The sequence below is a fragment of the Dipteris shenzhenensis genome, chromosome 11, assembly GCF_047967505.1.
Source record: "Dipteris shenzhenensis isolate YYH24624 ecotype China chromosome 11, Dip_SZ_1.0, whole genome shotgun sequence".
NCBI classification, from domain to species: domain Eukaryota; kingdom Viridiplantae; phylum Streptophyta; class Polypodiopsida; order Gleicheniales; family Dipteridaceae; genus Dipteris; species Dipteris shenzhenensis.
The window spans coordinates 15,743,329-15,765,795 of record NC_141606.1 but is presented as its reverse complement, the minus strand read 5'-3'; positions in this window follow the sequence as shown (position 1 = coordinate 15,765,795).

Sequence of the window (22,467 nt, the reverse complement as noted above, 5' to 3'; positions counted from 1 at the left end):
AGGATGTAACCCTCACATGCATGAGGAGGATGTGACTTGAAAGGAGGCAATGCATCAACCATAGCATGCATCTGAAATGTCATAGCTCATGTGCCCATATCTGGCATGCCATAACTCCGCATTCTGCATCGCAGCAGTGGGAGTGCTCACTGAAAGTGCAAGATCGGATCTTTTCTCATAAATGTCAAGATGAAAAAGACCCCAATACAAAGTGCCAGACAACATCAAAGCATAGTCATTCTCTTTGTCTCAGACTACACACTTAGTGTCATTCTCTTTGTCCTCCTCTATTGAGAGAGGACACTCAAAGCAAATTCTTCTTTATACTTGGCACATAAAGAACATCTCTAATTTTGAAATCTGTGCCATCTGAGGATGTGAGTATGATGTCCCCCATGCCACACACTGAAGAAGAAGAATTATTTGCACATGTCACCTTCTTTTTAGTAGGTGCTGAATGTAGAGATGCAAAAAGGCTCTTCTTAGGAGTGATGTGCTTAGAAGCAATACCAAGTGTTCAGTGTCTCATTGACATTAAGAGAGCATACATCCTTGGAAGTGTCATGACTACAATTTAAGAAAGCATATGGGTCATCCTCAAGAGTGGATGTAGTAGCTGAACTATCCACTAAAAAATCTAAAATGCAAGACAAAAAGGCATAGTGCTCTTCCACAAAGTTGGTTGTAACATCCCCTCCATCATGTGCATTAGGAGCTGATGCATCTGAGATAGCCATACCTGAATCCCTTTTCTTTTCTTTAGCTATGCGCTTCTTGCATTCACCATTGTAATGACCTCGCTTCTTGCAGTAGTGACAAATGCCCTTCTTCTTAGGCTTATCTGCATCACCTTTAGCCTTATAAGAGGGCTGTCCTGAATTGGCTTTATGCTGATGTGCGGGTTGATTGGGATGTTGCTTTTGCTGCCCTTTTCCTTTGGGCTTGAACTCAGAAAGCATGGCATGCTCACCATCCCATGTTGCTATATTTCTTCTTGTCTGCTCTTCCTGCAACAAAAGTCCTACCAACTCGTGAAAAGAGAGAGGATTGCTACCCCCCCTCAATGTGACAAATTTAGCGAGGTGTGGAAACCAAGATAAGAATTGGGAAGAGAATTTAGAGTGGTGGTAATCATCTCTGAATCTGAAATAACTTCATCTATATTTAGCAACTGTTCCCTCAAATTCTAAAGTTTTGTGAGGTGAGCATTCATGGAATCTCCCTCATCCATATGCGTATGAGATAAATCTCTCTTCAGGAAGGAAACTGTGGCATCATTTCTTGCTGCAAACATGCTCTCTAAAATATCACAAGCTGCCTTTGAGGTCTTGCATGACCGAATGTGAGGAATAATGAACCTCTTGACAGAAAGAGAAATCATAGAAAGAGCTTGTGCATCCCTAGTATCCCATCTTTTTTGCTTTGGTGTGGGAGCCAATGGAGTAGCAACTGCTCCAATTACTTGTGTTGCATTTTGACCTCTACCCCTTCTTAGAAGTGATGTGCTTAGAAGCAATACCAAGTGTTCAGTGTCTCATTGACACTGAGAGAGCATACATCCTTGGAAGTGTCATGACTACAATTCAAGAAGGTATATGGGTCATCCTCAAGAGTGGCTGTAGTAGCTAAACTATCCACTAAAAAATCTAAAATGCAAGACAAAAAGGCATAGTGCTCTTCCACAAAGTTGGTTGTAACATCCCCTCCATCATGTGCATTAGGAGTTGATGCATCTGAGATAGCCATACCTAAATCCCTTTTCTTTTCTTTAGCTATGCGCTTCTTGCATTCACCATTGTAATGACCCCGCTTCTTGTAGTAGTGACAAATGCCCTTCTTCTTAGGCTTATTTGCATCACCTTTAGCCTTATACTGTCCTGAATTAGCTTTATGCTGATGTACGGGCTGATTGGCATGTTGCTTTTGCTGCCCTTTTCCTTTGGGCTTGAACTTAGAAAGCATGGCATGCTCACCATCCCGTGTTGCCATATTTCTTCTTGTCTACTCTTCCTGCAACAAAAGTCCTACCAACTTGTGAAAAGAGAGAGGATTGCTACCGCCCCTCAGTGTGACAAATTTAGCAAGGTGTGGAAACCAAGATAATAATCAGGAAGAGAATTTAGAGTGGTGGTAATCATCTCTAAATCCAAAATAACTTCATGTATATTTAGCAACTATTCCCTCAAATCTTGAAGTTTTATGAGGTGAGCATTCATGGAATCTCCCTCATCCATATGTGTATGAGATAACTCTCTCTTCAAGAAGGAAACTCTGGCATCATTTCTTGCTCTGCAAACATGCTCTCTAAAATATCACAAGTTGCCTTTAAGGTCTTGCATGACCGAATGTGAAGAATAATGAACCTCTTGATAGAAAGAGAAATCATAGAAAGAGCTTTTGCATCCCTAGTATTCCATCTTTTTTGCTTTGGTGTGGGAGCCAATGGAGTAGCAACTGCTCCAACTACTTGTGTTGCATTTTGACCTCTACCCCTTCCTCCAGCTGTAGGAGTGGCAGTTGTAGCCGCAGATTCTGGCCTTGCCTTATCTCCATTGACATAATCCTAGAGATGTCTGCCAACCAAGATGTTGCGAACCATAAAACTCCACAATGCAGAGCTTTACTTTGCAAGTTGGTGGTGCAGGGACCGTGGAAGGACTTTCTTATTAGCACCATACAAAGGTGCACACCTTCTTCAGGAGGAGACTGGATGAGCAGTGTTAGGTGGATCTTCACCACAGCACACCTCAAATCACCTTCATCCCCTCTCATGGTTGCCATTCTGAAAGCTTGGGCCAGTTTCAGAAGCACTCTTCAAAGGATTTCTCCTTCCTCTTGGGAAGAGATTGATAGGCGACCCATCATGTGGAATGACAGTATTTTAGATGATCATGGCAGACCACTGGGTGCCTCACTTTACATGCAGTGGTCCAAGTGGGAGAGGGGACCTGCATCTTCTATGGGGTCTTGGAAAGCTTTCCGCAGGCTTCGAGAGGAGACCAAGTCAAGGCTGACAGGACATCTCAGAGGGAGTGCAAGGAGGATCTTGCAGATTGAGGCAGCCCTTCCAGAGGTTTGGGTAGACACAAATGATATGCCACTCACTTCCTCCACTTGGGCAGGTACTTTTTTGAGAGGCGGTGTTCCGCTTCAAGTTTTGGCCTTTCGAGATGCACAGGAGGATGCTTTGGTATTTAGTGTCCAAGATGGTGGCAGATTGCTCAGGTCCACGGAGGACATCTTGCTTGAGTCTGCTTTTTAGCCTATCAGGGTTGTAGGTCTTTTTGTGCAGGGATCAGATTCAGAGTGGTTCCTAGACCCAGACCCCCGGCTACTCTCTACCAAGTCTTGGAGGCTCTGGCTCTATGGGGGAGTTCCCATCAGGTATTTGCAGTGGGACCCCCGGAGAGTGGTGGGAGTGGATTGACACAGGGCATCAAGAGAAGAGCATCCCCTTCTTTCGTTACACGGTCAGTAATGCCAGGAGATATCAGCTCAATAGTAGAGGTTGGAGACCTTCCAGAGTTCCTCATTGGGAGACTTTTGATATCACTGCAGATCTGCAGAGGTGCTTCTGGAGGAGACTCTGGAAATCCCACAAGAATAGAAAGATCACTATCTTCATTTGGCTTTCTATACATGGTGGGATTGCAGTGAACCTTTGGAGGTCCAGGTTCGGAGCCGACCCTACATGCCCTCGATGCCTTTTTGCTTCGGAGTCTATTCAGCATTGCTTATGGGATTGCAGACAGGCGAGGATGATTTGGATGGGGGTAGCCAGGATTTTCAGTCACTTTACCCACTCCCCATTTTTTATGACATGGGGTTCAGTGGCTTGGCTTTCTCTTACAGGACCTTAGGTTTTCTATGAGAGAGTTGACTCCTCTCGGGCCATTTCGGTTCGACGTCATTGGATTGAGTCTTGTTCATTGGATGTGGTACCACACCTTCCTTTTCCAAGTGTACATGCCTCTGTGGATACTTCTTGGGAGATTCTAGCGAGCATAGCATCCTGGCATATCTGGAGAGCCAGATGCACAGAGGCTTTTGAGGGTACTTAGGTTCATCCCTCGCACACATTGGCTAGTATTTGGACAGACACCGTACATACTTTGATGGCCGTATGGACGGGTATGCAGGGAGACTCCCGTGCAGCCTCAGCTAGGAGGGCTTCTTTCTTTAGGGAATGGAAGGATTCTCCTTTCTTCTCTGAGACTACTACAGGGTTGAGGTGGCACTTTCAGCCTCAGCCTTGGTTGTTTTCCACCTCACTTTGAGGGGGTTTTTATTTATCCTTATGATTTCATGATGTATTCTGCTTTGAGCTTGCTCTCACAGGTTTGTTCTCTTACTTAATAGAAATCTTTTTCTTGAAAAATAAAATAAAATTGCAAACTTTTGCCAATTTTTGTAGATATTGTTTGCAAACTTTTGGGCATTTGCAGAGCATTGTGGTGCATTTCAAGCCTTTGATTGGCTGTGACAGTAATTGTCACTATGGGCAAATTTTCTTTGGTAGAATCTGGTTGTGTTTCTTGAGCAGGGTTCTTCTTGCAAGGTCCATTTGCAGGCAATTTTTGTGCATTGTGCCATTGATTGGCTAAAGATTTGAAGCAAATATGTGTGTGCTTTCCAGGCCACATTTTGTGAAATTGGGCATTCTGTCAATTTAGGGCTTTTCTTGTGAATTTGCCCCGATTTCTACTCAATTTCACCCCAAAATTTGAAGCTTATGATTTTGCACTGCAAGCTATTGCATATTTGGGGCTTTCAATTAATTTTCCCTCTTTTGGATGCAATTTCCCCGAAAGCCACTTTTTCCATATATTCTTTGTAGATTTTTGGGCATTTGTAGAGCATTGTGGTGCATTTCAAGCCTTTGATAGGCTGTGATAGTAATTGTTAGTGTGGGTAGATTTCTTTAGCAGACTCTGGTTGTGCATTTTACATCCTAGGAAGGGATTTTACTTGTCTAGTTTGCTGCTTTTTTTGAGTTTCTGGTAGAAATGGCTCAAAACAACCCCAATGAGGTGTTTGGAGTCCTCACACAGGAGGATAAGTTGGATGGCACCAACTATCTCATTATACTATAACAACTTGTTGTTCCAACTAGTAGGTTGGTTTTAAACCTACCCGATGGCATGCTAAGAACATAAATTAAGAAAGGGGACGTCTCAATGCAAAATATATCAATAATTATGGGACTCTAGCACGGGTCTCATGTGACCCAGCCAATAAAGGTAATACATTTTCTTTTTGTTTGAATAGGAGTGCTACAACCGCCACTAAAATAACTCCAAGGACTAGCATGCTAGTCACACCAAGTTAACGTTAATAAGGTGGTCGCAAATCTAGATCAAAGTAAAAAAGCTATGAGTAGATGCTAGGTGCACCGACCTTAAATTATCTAAATCCAATTTTCAAGATATCTTGTATTGTCCTAGAATAATCTAATTGTGAGAAAATGATATTGTCATCTAATGTGCTTACTCAAAAAGTGATATGCTATCATTCGAGTCATGAGCTTGAGTTCTCTTGAATCCTAGGAGCAATTCGCTTGACTTTTTGAGAAATGGGGAAGCACAGTCATAACCCGCCCTTTGTGGGGGATCTCTGGGAGGCCCAATTGCCTGTACCTTGGGGAAGGAGATGACTAAATTGTATAAAGTTACCCATGACTCTACAGTCAATTGTCATTCCCTTCAAATTGGTGTTGTTTCACATGAAAGGGTCACCCTATGATTACAATACATTGTCATTTTTACAAGAAAAGTACAAAAAAGCAATGAGGAGGCACATTATACTTTTTACACTACAAGAAACAAGAGTTAAATCATGAGGATACACATTATAGTGATGGTGGCCATGATGCATAAGAAAATGCAAAGTAAGGGTTAATAAGTAAAAAGCTTACATGTAGATCCCATCCCCATGCATGCTCCCACTCTCATTCAATTACTTTTGTCCCATTGTTGCATTAAGATCTTCTTGTAACCAATCACATGACATCTCATTGTGCGATGAAGAGCAAGGTCCTTCAGATATGGTTGTGTTGTGTGCTTGTGTTGTGACATTGCTCTATCTTTCTTGGCCTCTTCATCTCTCTCCAACTACTTTTGGGCAACAAAAGAATACAAAACTTATATGAGTTATCCCTCAAAAGATTCACTCATCTATTTTTTGTGAGCAACCTTAGCCACCAAGATCATCATCCTTATTCAAGGATTTGGAAAACACATAATTATGTTAAATTCTCTATGATAAACTAATGCAATTACGTAACCATGAAACACGGCATGCTTGACAATGGCCAAGTAATCTAGTAATACACTGTTGGTATAAGCCTTTTTACTATTAGTATTATATGCTTTCATGCCATTATTATAATGTTAGATATGCTCAAATGCCCCACCCTCTAGGTAACCCACCAGTGGTCCAAGGTGCTCAAGTTGTAAGGCCCCCATATAAGGAGAAGCCATGTGTGAGCTCGGGACACTGGATGGATCCTGACTTGGATCCTAACTTGCATGTCAGATGAGGTCTATCAACAACGAGACCATTGATGGTAGAAAGGTAATCTATGTGAGTCTAGCCTATGGGCTAGGCAGGGTAGGTAAGCTGGTAGCAGCACAAGGCACATTGTCTTGATTATGTGGGAGCCCCTTGCTCTCCGCTAGAGTCTGGGGGCCAACTGGCCCTGGGGGGTCCTAGGGGGGCCAGCGGCCCCCCTAGTGGGGGTTCGAGGGCGAGAGCCCCCGAGGCGACGATATAGGAAATATTCCCTGAATATTCCATGGACGACTGGTCGATTCCACCGATTAGGTTGACTGGTCAGCTCTACCGATTAGGTTGACTGGTTGGCTCCACGGACTACATTGATCCGACTATGGCCCTCATAGCTATAAAGAGGCGACCTTCCCAGTCCATTGTATATATCAGATCAGATCTTCTAGCTAGTAGCTCTTCACCTAGTATTTGTCTAGATCGCCATCTAAGCTCCACTGTGGGAGCACACGAGTGGACATCATCTGTACTACATCAGTATTGAAGGAAAATTTTGTTCATCTCTAGTTTGTTGTGTATTCTCTATTCTTTGTTCAGTTTCTGTTCCACTGTAGTGTGTAATTCAACATATAAACTATTTATTAATAACAAATATTTTTTGTTACTACTGCTAGTTTAGAAGCTTATACTAGTCGTCTATTTTGTAATATACATGTAAGTGACATATCATCAGTATTTTCACCTATGGAGAGCTTACTTAGAGATTTCCTCTATTTGGTCTAGGTCTTCCATGATGTTTGATGCTTCGTCTAATCCTTGGATTAGGTGGGACATGAAAGTGTAATTGTGGCCACTTAAACTTTTATATGTATGTGGCTTTATTAGGTTGTAATAGTGATGCCATTGCTTTGCCTCATCCTTGGATTGGATAGGGTATAAAAAACATTGTGATTGCACTTCTAATATTATTTGTATGTGAATCTAGAATGATAGAAGAATGTTGCACATCATTTCTCTTCTGTGTGACTATGATAATGAAGCTCGTGCACTCTATTTTGACTTTGTATTTTGTTGATATCACTTTTTTTCTCAATTTCTTTGATCCCACAATTAAAGTATAAGTCTTTAGAGAAATGCATAAGAGTATGGAAAAAGACTTGTAGATGATCAAAACTACATGAGAAAAGCCCAAGATAGAAAAAAAGAAGCACTACAACCAAAAGAGGATGTTATGATAGTTTAAAGAAGGGGACATAGTCTTTTTGAGGATCTGTTCTAAGAAGAGTAACCTAAATCTAGGACAAGATAACAGACTTTTACATAGATATGGTGGAGCATTATGAAGAATCGAACCTTGATCATAGATAACAAGAAGGTGGAATTCTAAGAAGAGTTCCATGAGACATTATGGATAAGCAAGTAAAAGGATTTAGGAATAGCATGATCCAAGAGGTGCTAGTAAAGTGGGATCTTTACCCAGTTGAAGATGCTACATGGGAGGATGGAGATAGACGTGAGAAATTTCCAAAGTTTTGATGTAAGCACAAAGTCTTTTGAATGGGGGTATGTGAGTCTCTAGCTCACTACACTCTATTTTGTTTCTATGTTTTGTTGATATCTCATTTGGTATTTTTGAAAGGAAAATTCATATTGGAAGATGAATCAATTTGGGAGAAGTTTGTATGAGAAAGTTGTAGGATTCCCAATAGGCTACAATTTTGATTCTTTGTAATTTGCATGGTTCAATCATTTGGATGGTAAAATGATGGTCTAAAGATAATGGAAAAAGAACTTTAAAGTAGTTTTTCTACTTAAATTTATGTGTAGAACTCTGAAACACATATTTGAGGCTAAGATGGTGGATTTTGGCGCAAAGACATGAGGATGAAAGTTGTAAGAAATTGAAGGATAGTCAAACGTTGTCTTGTCGAGTATTCCTAGATTTTGCAGCATTTTTGAGATATGGGACTCCAATGCTTGGATATTTTCTAATGTAAAAAAAAAAACAAAAAAAGGTGCTAAATCAAGGTGATGGATAAAAGATAAAATCTTTAGACTAGCCTCAAACTTCTCAGAATAGAGATAGAATAATCAAAAGGATTTCATAGAGCAAATCAAAATGAAATAACTCATTTTACCTCAAGAGAAATAGGTGCACAAAGGGAATGGTGGGTAAGTAAGCTCTGACAGGTCTAATGATGTCATGTTCAGGAGATTAAGGAAGAAACATGCCCAAGAAAGAATAACTCAACTGAGAGATAATGATGTGTGATCACATGCCACTCAACAATCCTAAAAATGGTCACTTCACATTATGAACGTCTTTTTAGGGAGTCAAAGATGCCTGAAAGTAATATGTATAGATCACGCAAAAAATAAAATAAAAAATAAAAAATAAATTTAGGAACATTGCTAGGATTGAGAACCCATAAATGACTCAAAAAATGCTAAGGCTAAGTTAGAAATGAATGATGTTATAAACAAGTTTTTGTAGGTTCTCAAGTTTAGGAAGGCATTTTCCCAAACTACCGGGGGAAAAATATGCACCAAAAGTTGCAATGCTGAAAATTTTTAGCTCTCAATGCTTACACCCAAACTAAGGAGTTGACATGATACCTACTCAACTTAGAGAGGAGCACCCAAGCCTTCTTCCTCTAGACAACACCATAAGCAAAAAAATAATACCTGCTGCCAAATCAAGAGACACCTTCTTATAACTCCTTCCATTAGGTTAGAAGGCTTCATCCATTACCGACCTCTTCGTTTGAGGACTTGTGTGGCTGCAAGGAGAGGCTAATGAATGGGTGGAGTGGGAAAGGGTGCCCAAGGGAGCCAAGGAAGGGTGCCTTGGCCTTTTGATATGCTAGGTTGACTGTGTTGGATGGCAGGTTCTCTCCCAACAACAGGTTGGGTGATGCCCACTATAGCCTCCTTTTGAACCTCATTGCCCTTCACATCCAAATTGGTGATCTACAATGTTTGCTAGGGGGAGGTAGTGCCACACTCCTTGCATTGCTATCTAGCTCTAGGTTGTCATTTTGAAGAACCACCATAGATTCATAGTCGGGATGGAGGATGAGGCATAGCTGGTTAATGTAATGTTACCATAGGGACATGTGCTCACTGTTCAAGATCCCTGTGAGATTTTGATCCCTTCTAGGACTAGCAAGATATGGGTGTATCTTGGATTAGTGGTTAATCTCAAGTGAGCTTTGAGAAGCAACACTTAGGTTTGAAAGGACTCTCATGTTGGCTTCTAAGATGGTCCAATAGATGCTCAGATATGGCTACTTCCTGTGCATTGGAAACTTTAAATTTAACCTATTCAAAGCACTCCTCCATGAGCTGCTCTTACTATTCTGTAGCCTCCTTCAACATTGTCTAGAGATTGGAGAGTAGTACTACCATTGTAGGCTCTATCCCATGGCTTCCACAGGATGAGCATGGTGTGCAAGGTTCCAAGGCTTTTTGTCACCTACAAATATATCGGTGTCATCATTTGTAGTATAAGTGTACCTTAGATCCTTGGGTCATATTTTGGTGAGAGACTAGCCTCAAGTGGTGGAAGCAAACATCATGCATGATTGCATGAAAGGAACACTCATCAAAGTTGGGGTAATGAAGGGTTTTGCCCCCATTGGGGGTTTAAAGATTTAGAAAGAGTTTTAGGGTTCAAAAGGAGGATTTCATGTTTAGAATAAGGTTCCAAGGTTTAGAAGGGCTTCAAGATTTAGAAAGAGGTTCAAAGTTAGAAGAGGGATCTAGGGTTCAGAGTAGAGTAAATGGTGGATAACTCATCTCCCTCATAGTATTGGAGGTCAAGGGTTGAGGAAATACTCTAAGAGGGTAAGGGTTTAGGGGAATCATAGGAGTGGGAGAGAAGGAAGATGTAAGGGCATAGGGGTGGGGGGCAGAGAGGAGAAGGGAAGAGGAGATAGAGCGGAGGAGTTGCAAGGTTGGGGGAGAGGGGAGAAGGAGGAAAGGCAAGGACAAGCTTTTGGATGTGGAGTGCAAGGGATCATGGAAACTTGGAGACAATTGCATAGAACACCAAAATAGAACTCAAAACAATGCCCCAAAGAGTGTGGGCTTCATTCCATTATGGGATATCTATACAAGTTGGAGAGCTTCTCTCTCTACATGTAGGAATTGTAAGACTTTCTCTCTCTACATGTAGAACTTGCATCTAGGATGCATATATAGAAGTTGCATGTAGGAGTTGCAAGCTCGGGGGTCTCACTATGTAGAAACCCTATATATCATGTGTGTTTAAGGCCTATTTATAAACCCCTCATCTATGAATTTTTCATTAATAAAATGCACCCTTTACCTATTCTAGTTTTTTTTTCAAAATCCTTTTTAGAACACCCTTCTATCTGTGAAAATGTGAGAAAATTCTAAATTAAGTATGCCCTTATGTTGAACTCTTGTGATAGTCACATATATTATTGAGTGACTCCCCCGAGGTTGCAAGTTACATGTAGGAGTTGCATGTAGGAACTACATGTAGAAACTGCTTATAGGACTTGCATGTTGCATGTAGGAAGTGCATGTAGAAATTGTATGTAGAACTTGCATGTAGATCATGCATGGAGGACTTGTATGCAGAAATTGTATGTAGAACTTGCATGTAGATCATGCATGTAGGAGTTGCATGTAGAACTTGCATGTAGAAGATGCATGTTGGATTCCTAAGAGAGATTATATTCCTAGCTTTATGCAAGTACAAGCGGAGCTTTGCCATTCCTCCACACACACATTTTGTGCTACTTGAGTCCATGTTGACACAGTGTTAACATACCCCTGGATCCATTTTATTACTTGTCCTTGGGTTATGGCCTATTGTTGATCATGGAGTTGGGATTCCAAACATGTAAGATAGTGGGAGGATAGTGGCTATGAAGCTTGTGGCGTGCCAGTCAATCATGTTGTAATGCCTTTGTACCATACAATTTCTTCTTTGTGTCCAAGAAGCCTATATCCACCATTTGTTCAAAAGGAGATATGTGGCATGCTTCTAAGAAGATGACTCTTTGATAGAGTCTTCTTGTAGTCTGAACATTGATCTACCATTAGGATTGAAAGTAAGTGTATGCAAATGGCGGTCGATGTGGCTGGGGAGCTCCAGAATGTATTCCAAGGTTTTGCAAAAGATAGCACTTTGTCGAAGGATTTGATCAATGTTGCGTCACATTATTGCCTCATGTTGTTGTAGTGCTTAGATCAATTTGCCTTGGATGTTCCATTCTGTGCCAGAACATGGATCGATCATTGGCCAGTTAACAGTGTAAAGTGTGTATGTTGGCCTCCCATTTGCACCGTTGTGGAGGTTACATCAAAATCATTCCCATAATTGGAATTTGGCATGGGACTGCAATTCAAATTATCTGGATCTTGATATTCAAAATCGAAGACCAGCTCCATTTATACTTATGGCATCTCAAGTAGTGTCAAAGGTGATGGTGGTGCATGGAGAGAATTTGGGGAGATGGGGGAACAATATGGAAGAGTGACATCTGTGGGAGGGGTATCTAAGGGAAGGGATGGGAGAATTGGGCAAATGGATTGAGAAACTTTGTAATCCTTGGGGGTAGGATTAGCAAGGGTAGGGAAGAAGTTAGGAGTGAGTGGCTAGTAAATTTGCGAGTGTTGGGTGAGTTGGAAGTGCTGATAGGAATGAGCAAAGAGACAATGAAGGGAGTAGATATTTCAGTAGAGCTCAAGAAAGGTGAAGAGAGTGGTAGTAGCAAGGGAAAGTGAGGTTATGAGATTAGCATAGAGAGTGGTTAAATATGGCAAATTAGATGTGAGATAGACCATGTCATCATCCAACACTTCTTTTTGTTGGTGAGATTGGATCATCGGTTGTTGCAAGGGTGGGATGTTGATTATGTCATCCTATGTTGATTATGTCATGCCCTATAAATAAGAGTGAAGCTTTTGTAGCAATGGAAACAGACCACTAATGACCCTGAGGGTAGGATTACCCATGAAGCATACATATCCTATGAAAGCATCTGTCATGAGTGTAGTAAACCTGGCATGTTTGGACATGGAGAAGATATTTTTTCATCTTTTGATAAGTCCTGGGAAATTTTGCACATAGTTTTTGCCCCTATCGAACGCTCCCATTTTATGTTTGGATGAGTAGATATGATCTTGAGTTGGAGTTGTTTCCATTGGTGGATGACTACTCATGGTCTAAGATGATCTTCATCTTGTAGAGCAGCCACAAGCTCTTGGTGCACCATGGTCGTGCACTACAGTGGGACTTCATTTGTGGTGTCAAGCTCATTTTTTAAGTTTCACAATATTGGTAGAATGTAGTATTTTTTTAAATATTTTCTTTTGAATTTTGAAGGAAAAAATGTAAATCTTGGCGATACTTTAAAAAATTTTGCATAAAATTTTCAAATCTTGGCGAACGTTTCAAACATTTATTTTCATTAGGGCATATAAACTTTCGATGCCAATATAAAAGTTTAGCTTCTGAACAAACTTGAAAAAATCATCCATGTTCCTCATTGTTTTGCACTAGCAATTGGAATTCAAGCTTTGAGATGGTTAACTTGTTGGAGTGGAGCTCATCAGACTTTTCCTTATACAGATAGTAGATGGATGTATATGCATCCTTAAGATTTTCATCTGCAAGGTGACCTATTCTTGCTGAGGAATGGCTTCATTGGTATTTGACCATTGATCAAGACTTGAGCTTGAGCAATGCTTGCCTCTGTATTGGTGGCAAGTTGATCTTTTAGTAGTTGGCATTCCCTTGTAAGCTCCTCAATGTTGAAAGTGCATGTTGCCAAAGCTTGTTGCATCTCTACGAGCTTATCCTAGCAATCCTAGGGTTCTTCTTCTTTTTGGATTAGAGTGAGATGAGCTTGTATAAGTTCCTCCATTTGCTAAGCATGTGTTGAGGTTAAGTGGTCATAGGAAGTTTGTAGGATTGTTGCACCATGAAATGCTATTGTTAGCTATATTTGGCTCTAGTAGAGGTTGGAAGTCATATCCCACATTGCTTTTTCTTGAGCTTAGGAGCTTCGCTCATGTGCACAACTTCAACCCCTTTCTCATCTATTTGGTCCCAAAGTGCCATTACCTCTATTGCGATTCTATGGAGTTGGTCTTGGATATGTGCTATAGTTTGTCTTTCCAATTCTTGGGCATGCTCCTCCTTGGCCAAGCTAGTGATAGTTTTGACATTTGAAGCATTTAATTGGCTTGATGATGAAAGATGGCAGAAGGTTATGAGGTTTTCTCAAATTGTTGATACAACTGGTCTCCATGTATACATCATGATGACCTTATAATATTGGCAGGGAGTTGCTCCATTGGTAGGTCTAACACTTAGGTGTAGTAGTAGTGTTGTTGATATTGCACTAGATCTCCTTGTGGCTCATTTATTGGCATGATGTTGATGGGTGGGGCTGGTACCGATGTAGCCTTTGGATTTTGTTGGTACTATTAATGGAGATCTATTGGTTACAACTATATGCTGAGTTGTAGCACCTCTTGGGGAAATTTTGCATTGTTGACCTCCATCATAGGTAGTTCTTCTAGGACATCCTCATTCGGTAATGTGGTATGAGGAGAAGATTGTGATGACTCCCACGAGACTCCCACATGGGTGACCAGAGGATGTCTAGATCCTCAGTAGGTTGTGGCGACAAGGGGAGAGTCATTTCCTTTTCTTGCACCTCTTTACTGAGATGATAACTTCTAATACGTGGGGAATTTAACATTTTTGGACAAGGGAAACATTATTTGTGAAGAAGATGATGAAATTTTGGATCCAGTCTTGTTTTAGTTGCCAAATGAGCAAAACAACCATGCGGAGTGGGAGGGAGCGATTCTTGCCACACTTGATTGCCAAGATTGTGGCCCAAGAATGTATTTGTTTCCTTGAGTCTAGGGTCAATGATTGTGCATAGTATTCCATCCCAAAGAAACTTAGTGCCCTTAGCAAGGAGGCTAAATTTCAAGAAATTTGGCATAAAACCTATGTAAAACCTGTGCTTCCCTTAAAGTGGTTATGTAGGCCCATTAGACAGAGTTGAGCTTTTCCACCTAGTTAGAGTGTTTGGGTTCCACTACCATTGTGAGAATACTATAGAGGGTTTTATTGGCAGATTCTACTTGCCCATTCCCCTGGGGATAGTAGGGAGTGCTTTTTTGGTGTACAACCATGAATCTTGAGAGAAGTTCTTGGATTACTCCATTGACAAATTGTGTTCCTCGATCAGAGACTATTTCCAAGGGGCAACCATACCTTGTGGATCACATTTTCATAAAGGAACTTGGTAGTATTTTTGGCATACACTTTGTATATTTAGTGAAATAACATGTTGCCACAATGATGTACTAGGTTTGTGTTCCTTTAGCATCAGGATGTATGGGTCCTACAAAATCAATTCCCCATTTTTCAATGGGTTGTTGTAGCATGACTTTAGTTAGAGGATTGAAGTCTTTGTTTTGGGGTTTGGTAGTTCTTTAGCATACATCACATTTTTTATGAACTCATAGGTATCATTCCACAATGTGGGCCCCCAATAGCTAGCTAAACTAACTTTTCAAGATGTGGATTTGCCAGTGAAGTGTCCTCCTATGATGCCTTCATGCACTTTGTGGATGATGAGCGGGATTTCATGTGGCATGACGCATGTACACATGATATGATTTGTACCTATTTTATACAATTGGCCCACTATGAGTTGATATGGTGCAGCTTTGATTATGAGCTTTTGGGCTTCCACTGGCTGCAACTCTGGTGGGGGCCTTCCCATCATTAAATATCCAATGATATTAGTACACCATTCTAGGACAGCCTCGGTTTTTGAAACAATGTGGCATCAGGCAAGTCATCTTTGACTCCAATTCTTGAATTAAATTCTTGAAGCAACAGAATCCTTCTGGTTATTCTTCTTGTCGTACATGGATGATTCACAAGATATAGCAATGCTTGATGGTTGATTTAGAATACAACTCATTTACCAATAATAGTGTCAAAATTTCTTGACACTATAAACCATTGCCAATGCTTCTCTTTTGTTGGTTGTGTGGTTGATTTTGGCATCATTGAGTTGGAGACAACTCGCAAAGTGAATTGGGTAATCCTTCTTGTGATCCCTAGATTGGCATAGTATGCTCCCAATTGCATACTTAGAGCCATCAATGTAGACATGAAAATCAATATCCCAATTGGAGCTATGAGGATCGTTGATGTGATTTTGCACCATTCTAGAAGCTCAAAGGCTTGGTCACACTCCTCCTTCCAAAAGAATTCCACCAACAACTTGTATAAGGGGCAAGCTATCATGGCATACTGCAAGATGAATCTCCAGTAGTAGCTGGTGCATCCCATAAAGACTTGCACTGCTTTTTAATTATGTGGGGGTGGTAATTACATAATGATTTTGATTTTGTCCATGTCGGTTGCAATTCCATGTTGAGAGACGATGTGTCCCAAAATGACTCCGTGGGTGACCATGAACTAGCATTTTGTCAGATTTAGGGAGATGCCATACTCCCTACATTTGATGAGAATTGCTTCAAGGCACTGTAGATGGTCTTGCTTGTTGGAATGGATGCACAAGTCATACAAGAAGACCTATAGAAACTTATTGAGCAAAGATTTGAAGGCAGTGAACATGACTCTTTGGAATGTGGTCGAGGCATTGCATAATTTGGATGGCATGACTCTATAGGCAAAGATTCCCCATTATGTTGCAAATGTGGTTTTACATTGATCTATTTGCACTTGATCTTATTGGGGAGCCAAGGTGAGTAAGATAACCTCCACCGTTGGCTCTATAAGTGCAATGAAAGAGCCCCCTTCAGGTCCGAAACTCCTTTTATCCAAAAGCTCAGCTAAGGCCAAAAGAACCATTTCTCCTGTAGAAATAGAAGATGAGGTTGAAGAAAAGGAAGACCTACGACAGGTACCAGGCCACTACAAGGCCTACATGATTGAGGATCACAAGATCTTATACGAACAGTCCAAGAGATCTGAGGAAGACGAGTGCTCCCAAGGATACAATGGGCTAGCCACAAGGAGGTAAACCTAGCTTTGGGGCAGGACCCCCAGCCTATATTTGTCACCGACGATCTCACCCCCAATGAGGAGAACGCTTTGATAGCTCTCCTACGAGAATACAAGGATTGCATGGCCTAGAAATACACCGATATGAAAGGGGTGCCTGTCGAAGTAGTGCAGCACATGATCCCCATGCTAGACAATGCCAGGCTGATACGTCAATGCCCATACCCTTTGAATCCCAAGTATGCACTCATAGTGAGGGAGGAAATCTAGAAACTCATAGATATAGGATTCATCTATGAGATTGAGCATATGGACTGGGTGTCACTCATCGTGATAGTCCTGAAGAAAAATAAAAAAATTAGAGTTTGTGTGGATTTGAAAAAGGTTGACGCTGCCACTAGACATGACCACTTACCCCTTGCCATTCATGGAACATGTCCTGGAAAGGGTAGCTGCCCAGAAAAGAAGCCTATAGCTTCCTAGACGGATATTCTAGTTACAACCAAGTCTCTATCGCCCTGCAAGATCAACATAAAACAGTCTTCGCAACCGAGTGGGGTGTGTATGTGGCTAGAGTAATGATATTTGGGTTGACCAATGCACCTACCACCTTCCAACGGATGATGATCATGGTATTCAAAGAGTACCTGAGAGACTTTGTGGAAGTCTTCTTGGATGACATATGCATCAACTTGATGTGGGATGATCACCTAAAATGCCTCATACTAGTGCTGAAGAAGTGCCACTTATACCGCAGATCCCTGAACCCTCTTAAGTGCCCCATCTAGGTCAACATGGTGTAATTCTCAGCCACATAGTGTCTCAGAATGGAATCTCTACAGACCACAACAAAATCAAAATCATCTTGGAATTACCACCCCCCACCAATGCCAAGGGAGTGCAATGATTTACTGGCCACATGAGCTACTATAAAAGGTTCATCTTGTTCTATGCGAACATAGCCCGCCCATTACACAAATTGCTAGTATCCTTTTAGTGGACTGAGGAATGCCAAAACTCATTCATCAAGCGGTGCGACCCTTGCCAACATGTCCAAATCCCACAAAGGTGGACACGATGCCCCTAACTAGAATCTTAATTGATCAGCCCTTCGAGAAATGGGACATTGATTTTATTGGACCCATAATTCCATCAGTTAAAGGAACCGGGGCCAAATACATCATCTTGGCCACAAATTACTTCACCAAGTGGGTAGAAGAGAGAGCCGTAGATGCGAGATCCACCCGCCAAATTCTTATACGAACAAGTTATCACACGGTTCAGATGTCCCTTAGAGTTAGTTAGTGACCAAGGAACTCATTTTCTCAACAAAACGATATCAATCTTGACTAGTGAATTTATGATCATACATAGGAAGTCAATGCCATATTACCCTAGGGCAAATGGCTTGACTGAGAGCTCCAAAAAAACTTGTTCTAAATCATAACTTGTACAGTAGAGGCCAGTCGTATCGACTGGGAGCATAAGCTCATAGCAGCATTATGGGCCTACATAACATCCTACAAGGTGGCACTATACCCCCTTTAGCCTAGCCTTCGGGGTGGAGGCGTGATTCTAATGGAGTATGTAGTGCCTAGCCTCCGTCTTACCATCAAGGAAAGGCTTACTGAGAATGTGTTGGCAGAGTGGCTAGTTGACCTTGAAAGGCTAGAAGAGACAAGGTTGCATGCAGTCTACTCTCTCTGGGTGGAGAAGGCCTGACACAAAAAGTGGTTTGGAATAGAGGCCTGGCAAAGGGAGATTTGGCACTCCTCTACAATATCTACAATAACAAGCGCAAGCACAAGTACTAAGGTATGGGTCACTCCATAAGGGGCATGCCGAATAGATACCCTTGATGGGATAGAAATGGATGGCTACCTTAACGAGAGAAAATTAAAAAGATACTACATTGTCTCTTTAGTATGGGCTATCAATGACCAACTCATCAACACCTTAGGTTTTGTGAATTTAAGTCTAATAGTTGTTCACCAAGCAATAGAAATATGTTTTATGTTCTCCCCATAGAAGCAACTGATGAATAGATTATATTGGGAAGGACTTGGTGCTATGCAGTGAACTATCAAATCAATTAGCATGCTCGAACAGCTTCTCTCACAAATGGTGGTAGAACTGTGGTAGTCCCACAGTGTGGACCAAGTCCTACTCATTCAATTTCACCCTCGCCAGCCCACGACAATGAAGTTCTATGGGAGGGTGGATCGGAAGCCCCATCCACCTCCAACCCCCTAGTCAAACCTCGAAGGGAGTAGAAGGCAAACCGCAGTGGCAACCCAGTACTATTGCCCATTGTGCTTCCATTTTCGTCCTCCACTCAAGAAAGCCATGATTAGCAAGTACAAGAGGTAATTCTTTATGCTCAACACTACTTCAACCGAAACCAACGACCAAATGAAGTCCAAACAACAGAAGAATCCCTAATCGCTCCAGAGACATCTGTATCGAAAGCATTCGTGCGAGGAAGGACATGCCACCCTCCCGCACTTCAGACCTTAGGCTCCAATCCACCTCCTCAACTGTAGCATCCCCCCAAAAGCTGCAAGAACTTGGCTGCAAGAACTTGGAAGATCGAGGCAAGCAGGTCGTCTAGGTGCCGAAGTTTAATGTACAAACCGTAAAAGTTTTGAAGGTAGCAACACATGAACCCGAGATGCAGAACCACAAGAATCTACCAATGAACCGACCATAGCAGTCCAGGCCCAGAATCCTAAACGTGCTCTATTACCATGAATCATCCAACTCAACACAAAAGTCGCCAAAGATAGCGAAGAAGAAACACAAGAACCGACCCCAACAATGTGGGATGTTACACAAGAACATCCCTCCAAATCGCAAGGTGAACTCTCGAGGATAATTGTGATCTTACCATCTCCGATGGTGCCATCCTACTCACGAGAGCAAAAGTCTACGTCGAAGGTGGTCACATAAGAACCCACTCCCCTTGCAACAAAGGACCGTGACAACTAGTCATAATGCCAATGTACCTCTGGCATCCAAGGTAAGACACAAACTGGACACATGCTCTACATGGCTTTTAACATGCTATGCAGTAGCACAGCATCCATCTACACCGCATTCCTCATGATCATCAAGTCTAGGTATAGGTGGGTCAGTACGGTAGGCATATCACTCGATGCACCCGCAACCCACAAGTCACTACCGTACACACACACACACACACACATCCACAGTCATCACTAGGTGATTAGGGTGAATACATCCCTATTGCATTTTTTCACAATCTTGCATGTTGACTTCACAATCCATCCCACACCACACAGGTGCACCCCACCCGTTCCTATCTCCCTCCCACCTTTCCACTCCTTCACACTTTTCCCCTCTTTACCTTTCCCTACTCTTCTCAAATAGTATCCCGCCGGTCATTGCTATAGTGCTATCCCACTAACCATCGCCATCGAAAGATCCCACCAATCGTTGCCATCCAAAGATCACACTGACCATCACTATCCCCATATCACGCTAGTTGCAGCCATCACTGTATTTCGTCAGCCATCACCATCCAAAGATTATGCCAACCATCACCATCCCCATGTCACACCAGTCACGGCCATCACCGTATTCTACCAAACGTCGCCATCCCCATATCACGCCGGTCGCGGCCATCACCATATTTTGCCGACTGTTGCCATCTAGAGATCTCTCCATCCATGTACCCCGCTGATCCTCGCCATCTGAATATCCCGTCGACCATGGGGATACAAAAATCTATATAAAGGAGTTCTATCCTGCTGGGTCGCCATAGTAGTTTCCCCCAGACTCTACCAAAATTTCATCAAAATTCTCATAGCCCCCTGCCCTCTTCCACAGCCATCCAGCACAGTGGATGCGTCAATTTTATGAGCAAAAACCTATGAGCAGGTTTATCCGAGCGTGTTTTTCAAGAGATTTTTAAAAATGTTTTTCTTTAGGAAACATGGTTTTTACACTTTTATTTTCACTAGAACTAGATCCCTTTATCATAAAAATATACACACTAGTCACTCATTCATTTTTACACAACATAATTTTCTTATTTAGAGACATCCCTTTGTACCCCTGTTATTACCTTAAAAAAGTGTTGATTCCTTTAAGAAACATTCCTCATAATCACTCTCAATGTAATAATACTATGCATATATAATTACTTATTAACACATTTATATCATATGGCAATATCTTTTTAGTGTTTTTATAGCATATTTATGGAGATGTTTCTAAAGAAGTTTAAATTACTATAAATAAGTATTAACTTGGGCTTATATATCACTCTCATAAAATACATGTAATATTTAATACTATATATGGAAGATTTTCCAAAATATAACTTCGTAGATGTGCTCAAATGGGGTGTTCCGATCAATTTGAGTGGTTGAATGACTATATTTGGACATTGGATATGAAAGTTATGTCACTTTTAAAAGTGCTGTCCAAGGTAGTTTCGCCAGCGAAACTACCTTGGGAGACTTGCTTCAAAGGGGTTTCGCTGGCGAAACTACCTGGATGGCTTACTTCAATGAAACTCTTTCATGAAGATAGGTTGAGAGAGGGTTTTCAATGTCACCCCCTATTAAGTAAAAGTTGTAAGAAGGATCATAAGGGAATTTTCATAGAGAAGTCTACTCTACATGTGGGTTTCTTCAAAAGCCATCCCATTATGCTCTCACCATTCCTACAGATTCACCTAAAGATTTTTGTATAAAATAGGCACTGCTATAATACTTTGCATATTTCTAAGTGAAACTATGTTTTCTTCTGATCGATTTTTGCCATATTTATGCATAGTTGGAAGATTTTTTTTTCCTTCGCTCGGACGCTCGGAAGATTTCGCTCAGAAAATGCTCGTCCCCCAGCACAGTCTATTTCTGTCCTCAAACTCTTCCTCTTTTATCGATTCCCTCGTCACTCGATTATCCTCACTCTTCTACATGGATCTCGAAAATGAATTCTTTGAATTCAAAATGAGCTAGGACTCCACCCTCGACCTCCTATTCAACAGGCCATTGGCCCCTTTAATTATCAAAGCATGCCCTCGACAACAATAAGTATGCCCTCCAAATTCCCCATCGAAGATTTACAAGAGGAGTAGGAAGTGTCTACACAACAGGGCACCCAGGAGGGTCTGACAACAGCAAGCACACCCCCCTCAAGGTCAAGAAAGTGGACCTCGACTCCCACAAAAGTAGAATACAAAGTCGTGTGCTCTCAAATGCACTCACCGCTTGAGGAAGCCTAGCTCTAAGAATTAGACGGATGCACCATTCACTCGCACTTCGCCTATGAAGGTCATCATTACACCATCCATTACCACACAATAGTAGCTTATATGGCACTAAAGGAGCCAGAGGTGCAAGAAGCACTAAGAGTTGCAAGCCTAAGCAGAGTGGCAGACTGTCGTTCTCATGCCACCTAGACATGAAATTCTTGGGAGAGTTCCTCCAGGCATATAATAGCAATACCTATGTGGGTGTCTTGCAAGATGCAACGAGCACTCCCCACTTCTACCACTTCAATCAAGACTTGGTATAAGCCGTGCCTTCGGTCTGCCGGTCGTCAATGACAAGTATGCAACAAAGAAGAAGCTAGAGGCCTCAGCAAAGTCTACCACTACGACTGCAAGAAAAGTGTCACGACATGATTTTGTAGTCTAGAAGGATCAAATGTAATAATTAGAGGGTAGGCTAGGTAGGTATCAATGGCTAAATGCCATATGGATAATGTATTGGATATGTTAATTGATTAATATAAATGGTGCACTCACACATGTAGGTCCTAGGATAGGAATGGGTAGGAATGCATGGGTGCATTAATAAATGGTAGGCATAAAAGGGTCGTAGACTAAGGGTAGAATAATGGGGTATGCCCAAGGGGTGGATCCCAAGAGGCATGAGAGGTTGTGACCT